Genomic DNA, 17,011 nt, shown 5'->3' on the forward strand with positions numbered 1-17,011 from the left:
TGATCATTTATCAATTGGAGAATGGCTTGATTTCTTATAAATTACAGTCAATTCTCTATATATTTTGGAAATGAGGCCTTTATCAGAACCTTTGACTGTAAAAATGTTTTCCCAGTTTATTGTTTCCCTTCTAATCTTATCTGCATTAGTTTTGTTTGTACAAAAACTTTTCAATTTGATATAATCAACATTTTCTATTTTGTGGTCAATAGTGATTTCTAGTTCTTCTTTGGTCATAAATTCCTCCCTCTTCCACAGGTCTGAGAGGTAAACTATCCTATGCTCTTCCAATTTATTTATAATCTCATTCTTTATGCCTAGGTCATGAACCCATTTTGACCTTTTCTTGGTGTGTGGTGTTAAGTGTGGGTCAATGCCTAGTTTCTGCCATATTAATTTCCAATTTTCCCAGCAATTTTTGTCAAATAATGCATTCTTATCCCAAAAGCTGGGGTCTTTGGGTTTGTAAAACACCAGATTATTAAAGTTATTGGCTGTTTTGTCCTTTGAACCTAACCTATTCCATTGATCAACTAGTCTATTTTTTAGCCAATACCAGATGGTTTTAATAACTGCTGCTTTATAATATAATTTTAGATCTGGTACAGCTAGGCCACCTTCATTTGATTTTTTTTTCATTAATTCCCTTGAAATTCTTGACCTTTTGAAAAATCATGATTTTCAAGAAGTCCAATAAATCTTGACATTGGCAACTGGGTGGATATTATACTGGGTTTGGAATTAGGAAGACTTGTATTTAAATCTGACCTTAGCTAGTTACTAACTTCATGACTTCATGCAAGTGGCTTAATCTCAGATTGCTTCACTTTCCTCAACTATAAAATAATAACACCTACCTCTCAGGGTTGTTCTGAAGATCAAAATAGATAATATTTGTAAAGTGCTTATTACAGTATCTAGCACCTAACATATGCTATTGTTTCATTATCATTAAATCATTTCTCTTTGAACTGTATTCCAAACATATATGTGTGCATATGGGTGTATGAAATACTTTGCTTTATTTAATTTCCTGAGACCCTCCTAGCTCAATGTCATTTTATTTATACCACATTAATAGATCAATCAAGGGTCATTTGGTTGAAAAACTAAAATATTCCATTGGTACCAAAACAAAGATAAAAATAAGAGGAGACACATTCTTAAGTGTGTATAAAATTCTATTTTTCCTTTTAGAACTTAACAAGAAACAACCTCCTCTAAGACTCATACAGTCTAGTATAGAAAAGAAAAGTTGGGCCCACAGAATATTGCTGTAGCTATTAAAAAGCATCCTACTCCCAGTATCTTCTTCTCACTATCATTTTTTTCCAAGCAGTTCTTGACTTGTCTGGTTTCCAGCACTATTTTCTTTGGTTATGGTTATTAGTAAATTGCCCTGTTATATTTTCCACTTATTTTTTAATATTAACTATCAGTCACAGATACCATTTTCCTCTTCTTACTTTATTAACACCATGCTATAAGCATCCTGTACTTAAGCTTAAATTCATGGCAGCTGAAACTTCAGTGAATTCCCATTTTATGGGAAGCATAGTCTTCTTATGGGGTATACCTCTGCCTATAAGGAAATGAAAAAACTAAGAGGATTTATCGTAATGCAGAAAAAAACTGAAGAGAAATATGATTATGCTCTTCAACTATTTGAAAAGCTGTCACATACAACAGGAAAAATAAATATTCTTCATTATTCCTGTAGACTAAATTATTAATAAGAGCAGGGAGGAAAGAAATAAGGTAGCAAAACTTAGAAATTTGCAAAGATCTCTTTAGTTGAATTACCTTTCCTTTTTTAATGTTAAATGTGTAATTTTTCCATATATATATATATTTCCACATTTATCATGCTGCACAAAACAATCAGATTAAAAAGGAAAAAAAAATGAGAAAAAAAGAAAAAACCAAACAAATAATACCACAAAAGGTACAAATATTATCCACATTCAATCCCCATAGTTCTCTTTCTGGATGCAGATGTCTGTCTCCTTTACAATTTCATTGAAACTGGTCTGAATCATCTCATTGTTGAAAAGAGCCAAATCCATCAGAGTTGATCAGCACATAATCTTGTTGCTGTGTACAATGTTCTCTTGGTTCTATTCACTTCACTTAACATTAGTTCATTTAAGTCTCTCCAGGTCTTTCTAAAATAAAAATCCTGCTAATTGTTTCTTATAGAACAATAATAGTCCATAAAGTACATTTACCATAACTTATTCACCCATTCCCCATCTGATGGGCATCTACTCAATTTCCAGATCCTTGCTGAATTATCTTTCTTTTACCAATGGTATTTAAGCAGAAGAGTGGAGATGACTATCTGCCAGCAAAGCTGTAAAAAAGAATTCCTCATTAAATGAAAGGTCAGACTATCTGACTTCCAAGGTCCTTTTCAACCCTAAAATTCTATTACTCTATAAAATGGCAGTTTTTTTAGTTTTCATTAAAGTCCTTAACCAAGGATCCTTTGGCATACATCAAATGTGTGGAAATTGAGTTTAATGTTTCTCTTATGACCATTAAAATATTAGAGTTCTTAATTATAAGAAAGTAAGAATTTTGTTGTAACTGTCTCTTCCTTCATCTCTACAACAGAAAGCACTGTGTAAATGTATAACTGCATGTATAATTCAGAATGATGAATACAGATAAAATGTTACTAAAGAAAATTGTTACAAACACTTAAAAGTAATTACCTCAGGCTAGTGGGCAAAGGGAAGGACCACTGAAGGAACAATTTATAAAATAATTCAAGGAAATCTTCCTTGGGAGCTGGATGTTCTCCAAGAAGATGCTAGGGCTATTTCCCCAGGCAAAACTGACAACTGTTTGGACTCTAATTAATGAAACAAATTAATTCAAAACTACTTATTAAGCACCTACTATGTACAAAGTCCAGGGGACATTAAGTTGAAGTAAGTCACAATGCCTATCTTCTAAGAAATATATTCTATTGGGAGGAATGCTGTGCACAAAAATATATATGTATAAGGCAGAATGTAAGATTTGAAGAAGATATCACTTTTGCTTTAGGAATTTAGGGAAGGCTTCATGGAAAAGAAGCCACTTGAATTAGGTCTTGAAAAAAGAGAAAGATTTCAACAAGCAAAAAAAAAAAAATAGATGAAGGCAAGAGTGGAAATAAGCCAATGTGGAGAGAGAAGAGAGGGTAGGAGATAACTATTTCAAATTATGAAGGATCTTAAATATCTGAATCAGGAGTTTATATTTGCATTCAGTAGGAAATGAGAAGCCTGAAGGTTTTTCAGTAGAAAAATAAGTGTGTTTTAAGAAGATTACACAAGTATTTCTATGAAAACCAGAGTACACAGGCAAATAATTTGAGGCATAGATTAATTATGATGCAGTGTCAGTCAAAAATTATGAATGCCTGAACTTTTATAGAGGTAATAGTAGTGAAGAAGGGGGGAAAGCTAAAAGAGCTATTTAGGAAGTAAACAAAGTCTGATCTAACTAACTGGAAAAATATCAAGTACTCATAGATAGGCTGAGCGAATATAATAAAAATGATAATACTACCTAAATTAATCTACTTATTTAGTGCCATACTAATCAAACTCCCAAGAAATTATTTTACAGATCTAGAAAAAATAATATTAAAGTTCATCTGGAAGAGCAAAAGGTCAAGAATTTCAAGGGAATTAATGAGAAAAAAAAATGCTAATTAAGGTGGCCTAGCTATGCCGAACCTAAAACTATAATATAAAGCAGTGATCATCAAAATCATTTGGTACTGGCTAAGAAATAGACTAGTCGATCAGTAGACTAGGTTAGGATCACAGGACAAAATTGTCAATAACTATAGAAATCTAGTGTTTGACAAACCCTAAGACCCTAGCTTTGGGGATAAGAATTCACTGTTTAACAAAAAACTACTGGGAAGATTGGAAAATAGTATGGAAGAAAATTAGGGCTTGACCCACACATACCAATATAAAGATTGAATTGGGTTCATGATTTAGACATAAAAAAGTGATATTATAAGCAAATTAGAAGAACATAGCATAGTTTCCCTCTCAGATTTGTGGTTCTGATAAAAACCTCATTTCTAAAATATATAGATAATTGACTCAAATTTATAAGAATTCAAGCCATTCTCCAAATGATAAATGGTCAAAGGATATGAACAGACAATTTTTACATGAAGAAATTAAAAACATTTTTAATCATATGAGAAAGTGCTCTAAATCACTATTGATCAGAGAAATGCAAATTAAGGCAACTCTGAGATACCACTACACACCTGTCAGATTGGCTAAGATGACAGGAATAGACAATGACTAATGTTGGAAGGACTGTGGGAAAACAGGGACACTAATATGTTGGTGGATCCAACCATTCTGGAGAGCAATTTGGAACAATGCGCAAAAAGTTTTCAAACTGTGCATACCCTTTGATCCAGCAGTGTTTCTACTGGGCCTATGTTCCAAAGAGATCTTAAAGGAAGGAAAGGCACCTATTTGTGCAAAAATGTTTGTGGCGGTCCTCTTCGTAGTGGCAAGAAACTAGAAAGTGAATGGATGCCCATCAGTCAGAGAATGGCTGAATAAGTTATGGTATAGAATGTTATGGAATATTATTGTTCTATAAGAAATGATCAGGAGGAGGATTTTAGAGAGTCCTGAAGAGACTTACATGAACTGATGCTAAGTGAAATGAGTAGAAACAGAAGATCATTATATACAATAACATCAATATTATACGATGATCAATTCTGATGAATTCTGATGGATCAATTCTTTCTAACAATGAGATGATTGATACCAGTTCCAATGATCTTGTGATGAAGAGAGCCATCTACACTCAGAGATAGATAGAACTGTGGTTTTTCTTACTTTTTTTGTTGTTGTTCACTAGCATTTTGTTTTCTTACTCATTTACTTTCTTTTTTTTTGATCTGATTTTTCTTGTGCAGCAAGAGAATTGTATGAATATGTTTATACATATTGAATTTAACATATATTTTAATATGTTTAACATATATTGGATTGCTTGCCATTTAGGGTAGGGGGTGGAGGGGAAGGAGGAGAAACTCAGAAACACAAGGCTATGCAAGAGTCAATGTTGTCAAATTATCCATGCATATGTTTTGAAAATAAAAAGCTTAAAAAAGAAAGAAAGAAAGAAAAATGACTCAAAACCAAAAATATTTATACATCACTAGGTACTGTGCTAAGTGCTTTACAATTATTATCTCATTTGATTTTCACAACAATCCTGAGAGGTAAGTGCTATTATTATCCTCATTTCACAGATAAGGAAACTGAAGCAAACAGAAGTGAAGTGATTTGCTAAGATGGCAAGGCTAGTACTTAGTTGGGACAAAATTCTAACTTCAGACCTTCCTGATTCCTAAGTCTTGTACTCTATAGATTTGGCCATCAATCTATATCAAGGAATGAAAATCTGAAATAGCCTGATGTCCATGTCAGTAGAGAAGAGAGAGATTCCAGAGCTATAGAGGTAAAATTTACCTCTGCAAGGCAACCAATTAAAAATTTGGTGGAAGGATAAGAGAAGAGTCAAGGATGACTCCAAGATTATAAAGTTAAGTAACTGAGAAGATGGTAGTAATGTCCACAAAAACAATAAGTTCTGAAGGAGGAATGGTTTTGAGCTGAAGATAAATGAATTCTGTTTTTGACATGTTGAGTTTTAGATTAGTTGTTGTTGTTTAATAATTTTCAGTCTTGTCTGACTCTGCGTGACCTCTTTTGTGATTTTCTTGAAAAAATACAGGAATAGTTTGCTTCCCCTGTTCATTTGACAGATGAGGAAACTGAGGCAAACAGGATTAAGTGACTTTCCCAGGATCATATAGCTAGTAAGTAGCTGAGGACTGATTTGAACTCAGGTCCTCCTAACTCCAGGCCTAGTGCTACCCACTGCACTACGATATAAAGAAAAAGAAAAAAAATTCACCTTTCGTTTCAGGGAATTTATATTCTAAAGAGGGAAAGACAATATGGGCCTGGAGATCCCAAGACAGAGTAAAGTTGAATCTTTAGTCTGGGAATCACCTTTATAGTTAGGATAGCTAAACATGGGGGTAAAAAAAAAAAATCACCATAGGAGAGAGAGCCTAAGACCTGGAAAATATCCATACTGAGGAGGTAAGGGATTCTTGATAATTAGGCAAAGAAAGGACACTAAGGAAGAGCAGTTATATAATCAGCAGGACACAATGTCATGAGGTCAAGAACCTTAAGAAAGAAGGTTCTTGGAGAGAATGAAGGGATAGGAAAGACAGGGGACACAGAACTGGGAGTGAGGGGGAATGGATAAGGAGGGAACCCATAGAGGTATGTCTGTGTGTGGGATAGATGGAGAGGCACTCTTAAGGTACCCCATTTTACAGTTAAGGAAACTAAGGCAAGCTAGGATTAAATGACATTGAGTGAGCATTCAATAGGCAAGGGAACCAGTGCTAGAGATAAAAATATGCATGGGGATCAACACTACAACTTGGAGTAGGGGGATGTCCTAGAGATGGACAAAAAAAAAATTTTTTTTAAAGAAATTTTTTAAAGAAAAAAATAAGGTTCCTTCAGGATATTATCGATTACTGGCAACGGACAGAGGCTGACTGCTTTCAGATAGTTAACCAATATCTCCAAGTTAGCTGTTTTATTTTACGTAGGACCCAGGTTCAAAAAATCTCTTCAGTGAGTTACATCTATTTTTCTAGGTGTTCAATTTAGGTCATATTCCCTAAATTGTTCTAACACTGACTAACTCAATCTAACCTTCCCTCTCATCTCAATTAATTTAAGTTTCTCCTTTCATACTTAGAATTTTAGAGAAAGAAGGGACTTTAGGGTCTAATTCTCTTATTTTCACAGGTAAGGAATCCAAAGCCCAATTAGGTTACTCACTAACAGAACTGAAATTCAAATTCCATTACCTCTTCCCTCACCCTTAGCTTTTCGTGGACCCAGAATTTTGCTTCCACTATTGTCATTTTCAAACCTCTCGCAAAATTAGGATTCATAAAACCAATCTGCTTTAAACATGCAAGAGAGAATTCTTGGCTCTAACAAGAGCCAAAAAACCCAAAACAAAACATGTATAACAACCAATTGCAATTGCAATTGGGGAGAGACATTATTTATTAGAAAAGGTTAAATTTTCTAGAGGGCAAGGATTCATTTTCTGAAGCTGTTTATATTTAATACTTATGTAATGTTGACATAAGATAAACTTCACATTCTTTCCATGTCTCTTGCTTCAAATGAGGGTGAAAAGAAAACACTCTATAATTTGTTTTAAAAGTTTTGTTTTGTTTAAATGTGATTAAAATGTTTATAAGGAGAGAGAAGTATTGGGAAAGCAAGAAGAAACTTAGCTCCCTTTAAGAACTGCAGGATTCAAATAAAAGATGGATATGGGGGAATGAAGAAAATCAGTAATTATTGGGAAGATCAAGGGATTGAGATTTAAATAAGTGAGCTTGTTTATTAAAAAAAAATAATTTGTTCCTTATACTAAGGTTGAAATGGGTTCTTGATTTAGACACAAAGTGACACTATAAACAAATTGGGAAAACAAAAGATTCTACCTCTTAAATCTGTAGAAAAGGAAGGAATTTAGGTCAAAGAAGAACTAGATAACATTATGAAATGCCAAATGAATAATTTTGATTATGGTAAATTAAAAAGGGTTTGTACAAACAAAATCAATCTACCCAAGATTAGAAGGGAAGCAGAAAACTGGGGAAAATTTTATATTCAGTGCTTCTGATAAATGCCTCATTTCTAAAATATATAGAGAATTGACTCAAATTTACAAGAATACAAGCCATTTCCCAATTGATAAATAGTCAAAGGATATGAACAAATAACTTTCAGTAGAAGAAATTAAAGCTATTTCTAGTCATATGGAAAAATGCTCTAAATCATTATTGATTAGAAAAATGCAAATTAAGTCAACTCTGAGGTACCACTTTATACCTCTCAGATTGGCTAAAATGATGGGAAAAGATAATGATAAATGTAGGAGAGGATGTGGGAAAATTGTAACACTATACCTTATTGGAGCAGTTGTGAATTGATCCAACCATTCTGGAGAGCAATTTGGGACTATGCCCAAAGAGCTATAAAACTGTGCATACCCTTTAATCCAGAAGTGTTTCCACTGGGTCTGAATTCCAAAGAGATCATAAAAAAGGAAAAAGAGCTCAAAAGTACAAAAATGTTTGTAGCAGTCCTTTTAGTAAGTGGCAAGGAACTGGAAACGGAGTGGACGCTCATTAGTTAGGGAATGGCTGATTAAGTTATGGTATATGAATGTGATGGAATATTATTATATAAGAAATGATTAACAGATGATTTCAGAAAGGCCTGGAGAGACTTATATGAACTAATGCCAAATGAAGTGAACAGAACCAGGAGAACATCATATATAGTTATAGCAACTTTGTTTTATGATCAACTTTGATAGACTTTGTTTTTCTCAGTAATACATTGATCCAAGAAAATTCCAAGATACATCTGACGGAAAATGTTATTCATATTCAGAGACAGAACTACAGAGTCTGAAAGCAGATCAAAGCATGCTATTTTCACCTTTTTTGTGTTTCTTCTTTCTTATGGTTTTTCTCTTTTTTTTTTCTGATTCTTCTTTCACAGCATGACTAATGTGGAAATATGTTTAATATGGCTGTGCATGCATAAGCTATATCAGATTTCTTTATAATATAGAATATAAGGTAGTCACACTCTCCCTGACTTCTCAAGCAGATGAGAACCCCCAAAAAAGAGGTGATCACACTTTCCTTGACTTCTCAAAAAAAGGGTGAAAACACCAAAAAAGCAGGTGATCATGCCCTCCCTGACATCTCAGGAAGGGAGATGAAAACCAAAGAAAAATGGAGAATGAAACCAGATTAGCAGGTTTCTGAAGGATCTCACTTAAAACAGGTATACATAAATCCATTAACATGGGAGTTATTACAAACAAACAACATGAATCAACATGAGGAATTATACATATCCATAAGTCCTAGAAATAGTCCAAAACCAATCTATTGTCCATTACTTCATGTGTCAGGAATCCAATAATTCCTGCAAGTTTTGAAGTCCTGCATCAGTTTTATTATGTATTAGGGAATCCAATGATTCCTGCAGATTTTGAAGTTCTGCAACAGTTTTAACAACAATTTTTCATCTCAAGGAATCCCATGATTCTTGCAGATTTTGAGGTCCTACATCAGTCTTACCATGTCTCAGAGAATCCAATGATTCCTGCTGGTTTTGAAGTTCTGCAACAGTCTTATCAACAATTTTTTATCTCAGGAAATCCAATGATTCCTGCTGGTTTTGAAATTCTGCAATAGTCTCATCATCAGCCATGCTCTTTCAGTGTCAGATGTTTCTTAGAGGTCTCCTTTTTTTCGAGGTTTTTTTTTTTTCTGTCTCTCTCCAATGGACAGGGCAAATATGGCTTGTTGGCACCCATCTCATTCCTTCTCCATCTGTAGAGATACAAGCAAACCCTTTCTCCCAAGCAGTTAACTTATCTAGTCCCTTCCATTCACCACTTTCTAGATCTCTTCTCATCACCTGGCAATTACATTGGAGCTGCTTACACTGGACACTGCCCTTCTGTCAGTAAAAAGCCTGTATTCTCCCCAATTGTAATCCCTTTCTCCCATTTGATTGCTTTTTGGCTGATTGATCATGTAATCCCTTTCTTCCATCAGATTGCTTCTCTGCTGATTGATCATATCAGAATATTAAACTTTTAAAGACTCTCTGGGTGTAAACTTGGTTGCCATCATGCCCCACCTGTTTTTTGTTTGAGGTCTTGGAGCTGAGCCCTGCCTCTCGTTTCCCTAGGTCATTCTACATTCTGAGGCCCAGTGGAAGCCCTTGTTGCATTTTGGACATGGGGTTTTGGGTCTTCTCTCACCCTGTTTTCTCACTCTATCTCTATGCCTATACTGAGTTTTCAAATGCCCTACTTTACCACACTGAAAGCAACAATGAGTCTCTCCAGAAGTCCCTTGCCAAGAGGGACCCTATCTTCCCACGTTCTGCATCATAGCCTGGGTATAAAAGGCATTTGTGCCCACTGTGGCACAGCGTCTTATGATCTCATCTAAAGAAGCATCTTTGTGTAGTCTCAGAATGATTCTTCTACAAACCTCATTAGCATTTTCTTTAGCAAGCTGTTTGATCATTATTGGTATAGCTGCATTTTCTTCAATCATTCAGATGACAGCTGTCTGCAGACATCCCACAAAATCAGCAAAAAGTTCATTGGGAACTTGCTCTATTTTTGTGAAGCTTCCATTTGATCTTTTCCTGGGAGGGAGCCCCATGCTTTGATAGCAGAAGCAGCTGCAATTTGCTTGTATGCTACTATGGGGTAATTAATCTGTGCTGAAGTGTCTGCATACTGATCTTTACCTGCTAGTTGGTCAAAGGTGATTTTTATATTAACTCCAATTTGCCTATTTCGTTGGGCTTGCATCCTACAGAGTTCACTATATTCAGAAAGCCACAACAAGTTTTGTCCAGGTTCTAAACATGTCCTTGCTATAGATTTCCAATCACTAGGGATTAAGATTTTATAAGTCAAATTCTCTAGTAACATCTTAACATAAGATGATATAGCCTCATAAAGAGTGCAACCCTTTTTTAAATCTTTAATTTTTTCCAGATCAAAAGGAGTTTATCTTCTCCTTTGTTGACTTGAAGAGTCAAACTCTTCAATAACAGGGTATGCATTTATCAAATCAGATATATCCTGTCTTTCTTTTTTAGCTTTAACTAGTGCCTTTTGTAATCTTGTCATAGGGGGTGGACAAAGCTCCTGCATGGGTGCTACTGATGGTAGCACTTCTCCTCCTTCTCCTCTTTCTCCCTCCACCCATGAAGCGTTAATTGAGGGGGGTAGGTCAGGGAATGGGGAATATCCTAATAGCTCCTGCTGTGAAGCACCACACTTCTTAATTTCATCAGCTTTGTACTTAACTCCTTTCTTGTCTAATTCTTCAAGCTTTTCACTTTGTTTGTCAGTATCTTCCCCCTTCTGCACTTTCTTCTTTTTCTTTATTCTAATTCTTATATAATTCCTTAAAGCCAATTGTATTGTTATATGTATAAAGTGTTTCTTTAGGAATTGGATCAGGTTCATTATCATTGTAATATTCACATAGTTGCTCTCCTACTATTTCCACTCATCTAGATCCAATTCTTTTTCCTTAGAGAACCAAGGAGATGTGTATGTTAATATTTTGAAGAGTTCAGTGATCTGCATCCAAGTTACAATTAAACCTTGATTTTTTATCAGTCTAACCAAGTTTTTGACACATTTTCCTTGAGGTGGAAAAGAAGACTCCTTTCTAAACATTTGTCCACTACTTTAGCCCTTTACAAAGTTTCCTTCTTGTCAATTTTTATACTTACCTTAATTTCTGGGTCATGGATATAGGTTCTTGATCCCACATTAAGGCACCAAAATGTAATATTCTTTTTTGGTTTTCCAAAGGTCTTGAGGCAGCCTTCCTTTTCTTTATTATCTCTTTCAAAGTCTTGTCTCCTTTCCTAGGGCCTGGTTAGCTTTCTCAAAGGCCTTCTGGAATCTTGGTTTCAGTGGAGAAGCTAAGGAGAAGAGCCTGCCACCACCGGGTGTGAGATGGGATGAAGAAATCTGTCTCTTAGTCCCCCAAGAAGGAATGAATCTCTCTCCTTGGTTTTGAGAGTTTGAGCTCCAGCCTCCAGTCCTTTGTCTTCTCTGCCCTCAATGAATCTGACTGAGGCTCCCAGTTTATATGCTCTACACTGAATATAAACCAATCATTATATCACTAGGAAACCATTATTTGTTGTGAGATTAAATCAGTCATACTGAACTTAGAGAACTATTAATCACCATGCTAAACTAGATAACCATTGTCTCATCAATTCTACTGACTTAATACCTTGTGAGAATCCTTGTTTCAGAGTTCTGGCCCATAACAACTTGCTATCTTGGAGAGGAAGGAGGTAAGGTGAGGGAAGGAGAAGGAGAAAAGAAAAATGGAAATCAAAATCTTATAGAAGTAAATATTAAAAATAATATTTGCATGTAATGGGAAAAAATAAAATACTACTAAGGGTGGAAGAGGGAGGGAAGAAACTTTAAAGACAGAAATTAATTTTTTAAAATGTCCTTTCTACTTTGATATTGAGTATAGACATCATCTCCAGAGGAAATATTCCCTATTGGTCAAGGAGATGACAAATTCTTCTCAAATTTTTACTCCTCAAGCAGCTGAGTAGGATTAGTCAAATCACCCATACATGTCAGCCACTAACCCTCCTTTCTTGTTCTACTTTAAGTGATGTTTTTGGTAATTACTAATTCACACAATTATTAATTATATAATTCATGCTCTTATTGTTCAATCAGTTTTTCTGTTATATACAACTCTTTATGACCCTATTTGGGGTTTTCTTGGCTTGCCATTTCCTTGTCCAGCATATTTTACAGATGAGGAAACTGAGGTAAACAGAGTTAAGTGACTTGCCTAGGATCACAGAGATAGTAAGTGAGATTTCCTGCACTTCCAGCATTCTATCCACCTAGTTGTCTCTATTCATGCTCTTAGACTATTTCCCTTATCATACATATATGGGGAACAGATGGGCAAAATAGAAACATATAGTGGAAGTTTAAAGAATGATGAACCAATGTGCTCTAAGTTTAGCAGGAAAGGAAATCTATGAAGATAGAAAGGATATTTATATAGTTACCATAGAATCATTGTATGAATAAGGATCGCAAGGTCACAAGGCCAGTATATATCTGAAACATGATTTAAACCAAAGTTTCTTTGCTCTAGGTTCAGTGTACCATGATGCTTCTTCATAATATTTGTGTTCTGTTCGAAAGTATAGGAATATATAAAAGGCCCAACTCTTAATCATCATGTAAGGATTGAATTTCAGTGTCATAAGGCTGTGTAGCAAAGAAAAGAAAAATCATCTTTTTATATTTTCAGGCAGACACAAAAACTGTGAGTGTCAGTCAGCTCCCCGCTAGCCTCTGGCTATTGTCCTCTTGGGCTGACTCTCCATCTGTCTGGGAGTCACCCGGGAAGAAAGTACATTCATCTTTATTGATCAGGAAGGCCTTTGTGAAGGAGGGGGTGGTGTAAGAACAGAACAATGGGTGTGGTCAAAGCCTCTCCCAGTCTCTTTGTTCAGGCCTGACAGGGGTGCCTTAGGCACTTTGTGAATATGCTAAAAATCAAGCATGACACTGTAGCTTGCTATGTACAACCCCTGATGCAAAACTGGGGAATGTGCAGCTGTGTATTTTCATGGATCAAGTTTTGTCAGTGATTATGAATAAGGGAGAGAGAGAGAGAAAGAGGCAGGGCTAGAGAAAGAGACAGAGAGAGAGAGAGAGAAGAAAAGAAGGAAGGAAGGAAAAAAGGAAGTCAAAACCAATTAAAAAGTGAGACAGAGAAGAGAAGGAGGAGAAAGTGAATGAAATATAAAGGAGGAAGGAGGGCAGGTTAAAAAAAAAAGGAAAGAGGAGAGAAAAAAAGAAAAATGAAAGGGACATGGGAGAAATTTTTTTTAAAAAGCAGATTCCAATTGAAAATGTAAAATTATTAATTTTTATCAAAAAATTCCCTTCTAGAACTGGTGAATGTTCCATATGAATGCTATTTAAAAAAAAAAAATCCTGTTATTTCTCTTAATTGCTCATTCTTTTGATAATATTATTTAATTTTATGTGGGACTGGAGAAAATAGCAGATTTTGAACTCTACTATGTAAACTTTCCTCTTGGGCAGTAAATTCAGTGCTTAAGAAAATTCATTTATTTTTCTTGGTTACTTAGTGATTACTTAGTGCATTGTATATACATGGCTAGATTTTCACCTAGTGAGCCCTAGTTGGCCACAATATTGGCATGTCAAACATCATCTTAGATCTAAAACAGTTGATATAACCTTCAAAATGAGTGTCTAAATTATTATCTGAAAGCCAAATCAAGGAGAATCTATGTTTGATAAATCAATCATTCAACAACCATTTATTAAGCACTACTAGCTACATCCAAAATTCTACTTCAAAAAAAAAAAATGCAAAAATTGAGTATAAATCAATCAACAAGCATTAAGATCTTACAATACTCAGATCACTGTGTTTGAAATCATACAGTCACTATCTCCTATGGGTTTGCATTATATCAAGGGAAAAAGTTGGTAAAATATGTGTTGCATAGTGGCTAATTACAACATAATTATTCACCACAGGAGCTAGAGACTTATGTGTCTTTCTTTCCTTTCCTATCCCTTCTTTTCCCTTTTCCTTTTTCCTTCCTTTTTCCCCTTTTCTTTTTTCTCTTTATTCTCCTTTTCCTTTTCCTACCTCCTCTCCTTCTTTTTCTCTGTCTATATGTCTCTTTTATTTTGCCCAAATTCATCTCAAGGAATTTTTTACCTTTCGATAAATAAAATAGGCTTCTCATACCCTCACTTTGTTAAATGTTACGTGGACTACAAGTATTTCATTTTGATTTTAACTTTGATACGAGCCCACAAACAAATCAAGTCATCCCTGGCCTATTACATCAGCTCAGATGGTAGGCTAGATATCACAATGAAAAAACATCTTGCTCTTGACCTTGAAACAAGCGAGATTTGAATCCTTGCTCTCGTATTTTCAAGTTCTTTCACCTTTATAAGATTTGTTCTCTCAATTAAAAAAAAGTAATTAATAATACTTTCATCATCTAGATCACACAGTTATAAAGAATATCCTCATTACACTGAAAACTCCTTTGATGGCTGAGACTGATCATTGTTTCCTAGTGCTAGCATAGTGACTGGCATACAGTAGGTACTTAATAAATGCTTATTGAAGGAAATTGAATTTGTAAGATTTAAAGCTATAGACATGTATTATTGTTTGAGGGTTTATCCTTCACTAGAATGAAATCTGTTAATGGAATTTCAGATATCACTGAACTATATTGGAAAAATCCTAAAGAAATGGATGGGATATGGTGGGGTAACTTTCCCTGCATTTCTGAAATCAATACCAAATTGGCAAATGATTCACTTATATTGTATTTTGTTTAAAAATGTCTTTTACATACTTTTGCTGGTTTTTAAAACACAAAGAAACATGGTGTCTTGAAGTATTAGGGGAAAAAAAAACATTGAAAAAAGACCACTTAAAAGGTCAAGGTTAAAAAATAAGATCTGCTACCTACTAATTGTTGAAGAAAGAAATGGCAAACTTCTTCCATATTTCTGTTAAGAAAACACCAAATGGGGTCATAAAGGACTGAAAGATGACTGAACAATAAAAACCTATTCTCTGTATATCTTGGGTAAATATCTTTAGTTTTGTTGAACCTTAGTTTCCCCATCAGATCTGTAATCTGATCATATTAGATGATCCCCTAAGATCTCTTTCGGCTCCAAACCCTGAGATCTTCTATGAGCAGGAATTATTATGCCCATTTTTCATATGAGGGATCTGAAACTCACAGCAGTCAAGTGACTTGCTCTAAAGAGGTCCTGGCTATGGGAATCTTGGCTCCTACACATACAATTTCTGAGGGTCAGGGTAAAACTGGTTAGGGTAAGGCTTTATGGATGGGGTTGGAGAACAAGCCACCTCCTACATAGGACCCGTTTTAAAGAGGGCAAGATTAGAGCTTTCTATCATGGTAGAAATTAGACATTAACAAGGACAAGATCAACTTTGAATCTAAAGAAGAATGAAACGTGTAATGGGCAGCATGCTATACTGGAAAGAATACTAGATTTATCATCAGAGAGCTTAGATTTGAAATCTGGCTATTCCATTTACTACCTGTGATCTGGGAAAATAAATTAATCAACAAGCATTCATTAAGTGTCCATTAAATATTAGAGGAACTGTGCTGAGTGTTGAAGATACAAATCCAAAAGTAAGACAGTCCTTGCTCTCTGGGTCCTTATATTAATTTAATTTCTCTGGATCTGTTTTCTCAACTGTAAAATAATGGTATTGGATTAGATCACTTCTAAATTCTTTTAGTTTTAAATCTTTTGTTTGTTTTTTATTGAGGCAATCAGGGTAAGTGATTTACTCAGGGTATACCTTTAAATCTTAAAAATTGTTATTGATAAGTTTTTTATATCACCTTCATTTCCAAATTATTTCTTCCACTTCCTTCCTCAATTCTTTATAGAAGGAATAAATAGAAGTATATCCAGAATAATTTTACACACACACACACACACACACACACACACATACCTATTTGTGTCTAATGGTAGCCATATCTAATTTAAGGAGGAAGGGAAGAAAAAATAAATTTGCATGATAATTTTGTTGTATATTTGAAAGGAATATCAAGTTGTATATAGCAGATTTGCAGTTTCATGTGCAATTACCTTATTTATTGCTCTATGTTATGGAAATGCTTGTTTTTATTCCATAAATTAAAAATAAAATTCAATAATTATTTTTAAAAAATCAGAGATAATTAAAAACAATTTAGCATGACTAGCTACATTAGTCAAATACATGCAAGTTTCCACACCCAGAGTCACCCAATCCTGCAAAGAAGGGAGGGAGATCAAGCTTTAAATCAAGAATTTGAAGCTATCCTGGTCATTTAGAATATAAAGCAATAAACTATATTAATCTGACCAAAATTGCAGTCCATGGAATATCTCAGTCTCAAGAAGACCCAACCTATATGAATCATTCTTTTGTCCCTTGAGCAGGCAGTGTAAGACATCATGACCCCTTTTCCATGTGTCTGACAGCTGTGTTAGGATTATTTCCATTATGATTGTACATTTGTGGATTTGTGACAAGATACTAAAAGTAGAGACTGGAGGAACTGGACCATTGATGCTTGAAGGATAAGGAATGGGATCAACTAAAAGTGATTCTGAAAACAGCCTCAAGGCACATTTTCCCTCTATACCCGCCCTCTTTCAGAAGCTGCACTAGTGGCAAATT

This window comes from Antechinus flavipes, chromosome 3, assembly GCF_016432865.1.
Source record: "Antechinus flavipes isolate AdamAnt ecotype Samford, QLD, Australia chromosome 3, AdamAnt_v2, whole genome shotgun sequence".
Classification (NCBI taxonomy): domain Eukaryota; kingdom Metazoa; phylum Chordata; class Mammalia; order Dasyuromorphia; family Dasyuridae; genus Antechinus; species Antechinus flavipes.